This window comes from Netta rufina, assembly GCF_964035555.1.
Source record: "Netta rufina genome assembly, chromosome: 8".
Taxonomy (NCBI): Eukaryota; Metazoa; Chordata; class Aves; order Anseriformes; family Anatidae; genus Netta; species Netta rufina.
This window is the reverse complement of record NC_140131.1, coordinates 8,037,699-8,044,273: the sequence shown is the minus strand read 5'-3', so window position 1 is coordinate 8,044,273 and position 6,575 is coordinate 8,037,699.

The window sequence follows — 6,575 nt, the reverse complement described above, 5'->3', positions numbered from 1 at the left end:
AGGCAACTCTAGAAAAATGTTGGGCTAAATAAATACTTTTGTAGAATCTGGAGATTATCAGTTGTTTTGATCTCTACATGAGCTAGTATAGCTCGTTTCTGAATATGGGGTATGGTGTCCTCTATATGCTCTGCTCAAGACCGTGGGTTGCATAAATTCTGTCCATTCTCCAAATTGGAAGCTGAGTCTCAGTTTGTACTTTGTCATCTAACACTGTAAGCTTTGAACAATTTCAGCCACCCTGATCCAGTTTCTATTCAAAAATGAAATAAAACAACAATAAAACAACTCTATAACCTAATAGCATCACGGTGGGATGTTCATCCTAAAAAAGTAAAAAACAAACAAACAAACAAAAAAAAAACAACAAAGCAACAACAACAAAAAAAAACTCCTAAGAAATAAGGCTTTGAAGGCAGATTTCCTGCAAACTTTCCCTACCAGTTCACGGTATTTGGGCTCACTGTATTTTCTTCATTTATTTGCTTGACTTGCTGTCTGCATGTAGCTAGATAGTTAATAGAAGCACGCCTGTCCTTGGAGGCCAATGTGAGCTGACTGCCTGTGTCTTTGGTTCAGGTCCATTAAAAAATCTGAGCATTAATTAATCACTGACTTGCAAATAGCTTGGAAGAACTGTTCAAGCTAAATGGGAACATTCTGCAGTTGTTTTACTTTTGGTCACAGGCACTTCTGTGAGATGAAACTTCTCCCTTGCCAGGATACAGTGTGCATAAATCCAGCCGCTCCTGTGTTAGAGCAGACCAGCCCAGAGACTGCCTCAAGCAGCTCCATTTCTTTCTCTAACTAGGAAACTGCACACATGAGGAAGAGCTGTCATAAGCAACCCTCCTGAATCCTTTTGAAAAGGAAATAATAAAACCTACCCAAGGCAAAATGCCAGCAGTGCATACTACATGGGCAGTCTTCCTTGCTTGCTCTCTGCCAGTCTGGTCAAAACCACTCTTTTCTCCTATTTCACTCAGCTAGGTAAATCTGGGACTGTGGAAATCAAGTCAATACCTGTGTTTGCCACACCTCACCAACAAGAAGGTTATCTGTGAACTGGAGTCTGCTTGCTAATGACGGGTACAATGAGCAAGCTGAGAATAACGCAGCTGTCTGAAGAAGACAAACCAAGCAAATGGGTAGAGACACTAGACCCCACACCCAAAACCTCTGTAATGTGAAGCACAATAAAAAACCTTCATGGAAAAAGAAACTAAGCCAGCATGACCTACAAGTCATCAAGAAAAATGTATTCAAGGGAATCGTGATCTCATTTGTATTGGGACTCTTCCCACTCCTCACTGCTAAAACTGCTTTTGATAAATAAGGCTGATAAATAAGCAGTTGTCAGTACAATGAGTACTAAGTGAGGAGGAAAATTAAAAGTGAAACTAAGGCACATGTTCTTAAAAGGCCAAAATACCAACATAAGAAAATAAGTACCCAAACCTAACAACATGAACATTTTGTTCTCAGTGGCAAGATGCAGTATATACGTGTGTTGTGCAAGTTATTCCTTGGAGATATTTAACCTTACTGGGCAAAAAGGAGCTTGTATTTCAAATGATAAAGTGTTCTAAATCACCTTGATATATTCAGTCCCCTTCTTCCCCCAAATTTTGCTTTAAGAGAAACTAAACCAAAAAAACAAAACAAAACAAAACAAAACAAAAAAACACACCCAAATGATTAAGAATTATTTTCCTTGCTCCCCGGTTCTCCCACCATGTGCATACATACACAGATAGTGAAGAATTATGTGTCATATGAAAAATTTTCCCTCGCTACCCTAAAGCTGTAAACCTTCCCCTACTTCCAAAATGCAGTGGAGAGGTAAATAGGCAATCACAGCTAATCTTCCTCCCTCTGCAATATTTCTAAACCTGTGGAAACTTCAAAAGCTACCAAGATAGAATGACAAAATGAAACAACACGCCCAAGCTTAAAGTGTGGGTGCCAGTTATTTGATTAAGCACAATGACAAAAAGTAAAAGAAAAACATAAAAACAGATCATTAGACCAGAATTCTACAAGTTGTTGATACACTGAGATAGCCAGATGGATACGTGTTTTTTGAGCAATGAGACATTGCATGTACACAAGTCCTCAAAAATGCGAACAACTCTGTCAGTTTTATTTGTAGAGCTTGCTTTCCATTTCTTTGTCAACCAGTATTAAAGATCTGGCCCTGAGGCAGCTGCAGAACCTAATGGACCCTTTAGAGCCTTTTGGCTGCAGTTCAAAGGCAGAGAAGATATTTTAACTCAGCACCAAAGATGTACTTTCAACTTGCTATTAAAACAATGATACAAACACAGGTATAATGAGAGAATAAGGGGAGAAATGAAGAAAGAAATGGAAGACTGTGGAAGGGAATGGATCAGAGGCTCTCCAGGACTAGTTTCTATAATAAGTGTGTGAGACAATCTCCTACAAGAGGGAAATAGCTTATTTGATCTAATATGCCTTTCTCTTCTTGAATTTCCACAGTATGGAGAATCAATATGAGGGAAATTAAAGCATCAGGAGCAGACTCACATTTCTACTTGTGTGTTCCTATCTCAGCAAACTCTTATTGAGATAGAAGTATTTACCTTAAGTGCTCAGTTCACGTGCGCTGCAAGAGGAGGCAGGATTTCAAAAGGATACATGCTTCTTCTGTGTAGGGGACAGCAGTTGTAGTTCCAGCCACGATGTAGCTGTAGAATGAGACTTCCAGTGTGTAGCAGTAGGACGTATCATTTAACAGCCCACCAAGAAAACGCCTGCCTGTCCCTGCTTTCACAGCATCTCGGTTGAAGGATGTACTGGACTGCAGAGGAAAGAACACAAAGACATGAAGAGTTCACGAGTGGAACAAGGGAAGGGTTGGGAAGGAGTCTGTTAAAATAGAAAACAGCAAAGTTCACATTGCCGAATCCCAATTATGTTATTTGAGACCGTGATATTTTTCAATGGTGGCCTGGAGAGACCATTAATGGAAATACAATTCTGGCGTATAGGCTATAAATAACATCTTGCAAACTTTCACAAAATTAATCTCAGTTCACAAGTCACATTAGCTTTTCTCCTTCCCTTTTGGATAATACTTAAAGAAAGCCTGTTTTATGCACGAGCCAAAAGGGAACTCTCCAGACCCTCCATCTCAGAAGTTATGATGGATCATTATTTAAATATTTAGTTCCTTCTCTCTGCTGCATTCTCCTATACCATAAGCATTCCCCCCAACTCCCTATCCTAGACTCTTTAAGCAAAGTAGAAATACAATAGTATTTACATTTTAGTGAAACTTTTTTACCTAAGATATTTGATTAGTTTTTAAATTAGGTCACACAAATTTCCACATCACTAACTTAGAATGTTAACTGGATGTTGCTCTCTGGGTGGAAAAATATACTACACTATTTAACAGCGTTAGCAGCACAGTACAAAGGACAGTATTTTGTGTTATTACTGAAGATCTGGCTTTAAGAACCATACAGCTTTATGGCTATTCATTTGAGGGGTGGAGGGAAGGATTCCAAGTATTTCCATAAATGAGTTTTAGCTTTCCTTTGAAGGCATGACATCTTGACACTCAAGGGGAGATCATCAGGTTGATTTAAGTCTTAGAGCCTGTTTCTACCGACTAAACAGAAAAATGGAATCTGATTTCATTTTGGCTACCAGACCCTATCAAAAACCTAATAACCATTAGACTGAGTCAGTCTGGGCTTAGCACAACCTAATGACCATTAGAGAGAGGAGAAAAAAAAGAAGCATAGCAGATCCAACTTGGTTTGACTGTGTAGAAAGTCTTAGTATCTTCTGCACTGAGACTTTCACATTGCCAGAGAAACGTAAAGAACCCTTAACATATAGCTTACGGTTCAGCCATTGTGCCCACGGTGAATTATCTGAGCTATCCAGGGGGTCCTCCTATTGAACCTTGCATCTTATTTTACTAACACAATGTTAGTATGTATCAAATCTTATCAAAACCAGGGGATATAAGACTTTTTTTTTTTTTTTTTCTTGTAAATAAGATAAATAAGTAAATAGAAGAGATGCAATCATTCAAAATGTTAAAATCCTGTAGACTGAGAGAGTCATGCTAACACTGAAATAAGCAACAACAACAACAAAAAAAAAAAAAAAAAAAAGAAATACCTGTGGGTTTATTAGCATTCAGAATGTTTTCAAGGCTCTCATGTTATAAAAAGGAAGTCTTTCCAGGTTAATTAGAGTAAGATGGAATTGGGTTTCTCATTAGCATTATATATAGAGCTTTCTAAATGTGACGTCGTCTTTGTGGTAACATAATATTTAGCTTTGTGGTAAAAGGTACACAGAATGTATTCTGCTATATACTTATCATATAATTTTCTTCAAATTGCATGTCAGGAAACTTGAGGATGCTCTGAATACCTGGACAGGGAGATAAAGCGCTCTTGAGAACTGATGGAGAAATTAATTGCTAATTTGTTCTGTGGAATGAAATATTCAAGGAGGTTTGGAAGAGGGAAAGTTCTCTGAATACCTGCAAAGTCTTCAAAAGACTACCGAGACTCTGGAACTGAGGAAAGCTCTGTCTTCACTTAAGATCAGAAGCAGAAAGGAAGATGATCATACTCTTGGGGATTGCCTCAAGTACACACTGATTTCAGTGGACTGTGCTTCATGTTCAAATGAATGTGGAACATTTAATGCACAAAAGCATCAGCTGGTGAATATGGGTGTACGAAGCATGTACGAAGCCAGCTCAAAGAAGAAGACAATGTGTCAGAACATGGCACTGCTCAGCACAGGAAAAAAAACAGAGAAATGTTAGAGAAGTGATTCAGGGCAGACATTGGGGACAGAAATGCTCCCATAGTTAGGAAACTCAGGTACTGATTGACGTAGAACATCTATGAAGATTATGGAATCTCATCAACTACGTTTAAGAACAAATTGGACAAGTATCTGTCAGGTATCTGTCCATCTATCTTTGGGATACAGTTTGGACACGAGCTCCTTTTTATATCTGTATTTCCCATGATTTCAATCAGGCTCGAGGAAGGTTACTAGTTGAATTCCTCAGAGATTATTCTTGATATAAATCTTACATAATATTTTCATCACAGTCCTTGGCACGGTAAAGGAGGACCATGCCAACAAAATTTGCTGATGACACAATGTGGAATGAATCATCATTATGGAGGAGGCTCTGAGTATCATACAAAAAAAAGCAGTGGGATGACTTTGAGAACTGGAGTGATAGTACGCAGATGAAACTCAGCTGCACAAGTGCCAGGTCATGTACTCAGGGCCTAATAAAAAACAATCTCTGCTATAAGCTGAAACCTCATCAGCTGGAAATAGATGAAGAGAGATCTGATGTATTACTTCACTGAAGTGATTTTTGCTTTCTGGCAGAAAATAGCTCAGAAGTTGGATCTAGTTATTGGCAAAATTATACTTGACATATTTCAGAAGTGAAGCATAAGTAAATAATTCGAAGAAGGATTTTTAAATGGCCAAAAAAGAAAACAAAATTTAGATCTTTCCAGAGTTTGGAAGTAGCATTTTATAATGCTATTTTATGTTGTAATTTTATTTTATTTTCTCTCTCTCTCTTTTTTTTTTTTTTTTGTAAGATAAGTTCCAGTTTCACCTGTACAAAGAAAAAAAAAACAAAAACAAACCTTCAAATGGTGGCCACATCATTAATAAAATCATCTGTTCATTTCTTTACCGGGTAGTGCTACACTTCCAGGGCTGGGGCTTCACTTAGATGCACAAATGTAGAGTCTGAATGTTAACTTTGTCCACATATTGCAAACAAAACAAAACAACAAAAAGTCTGATGGCACAGATCAACTTGTTACCTTCACTAAGAAGAAAGATCTCTGATTTGACTCAAGGAGGGTGAGGGAGAGAAAATATAATGTAAACCTTTCAAATATGAACACATGCAAGTTTGGAAACAGCAGCTTGGGCTTGGCTCTAGAATAAATGTTACAAGCCAGAACATGATTTTGTATTTCAGATGAAAAGAAGAAAATTCCAGATTCAAAACAATTCAAGTAGTGGCAAGGAAGGACTGCAGGTACTTGCTTGAGTTCAACCTTCTACTCACTGTCTCAACTCAAGAAAAATAGGATGGAAAAATAAACACACAGACTATTGATTGCTTACCAGCACTGATCTTGGCAACTGATAATGCTGAAACAAAGACTATGAAAACCCGTGGCAAAGAAGGAGCCTTTTGCATTCACATTTATTTAATCAAACTCTACTCTGGGGAAAAGGGGGAAAGAACACGGGTCAGGTTGTCCACAAATGAGTCTGTTGTTCTCTCTGAATCTCTTGCTCTAAAACCCTTGCAAAGCTGAACTCAAGTCATCATTAAGCAAATGCACTGAGCAGGCACAGCAGGAGAACAGCTAAACAAATATTTATTTCTCCAAGGCTGAATTGCATGGGAGTGTCAACAGCAGCAGCAGCAAAAAGTACAAAATCGAGAAGGGGGTTGTGGAGGGTGGGATGGGGGTGGGCATGGGAGGGAAGCAGGGGGGAAAAAAAAATCAAAGATTTTGAAGTTC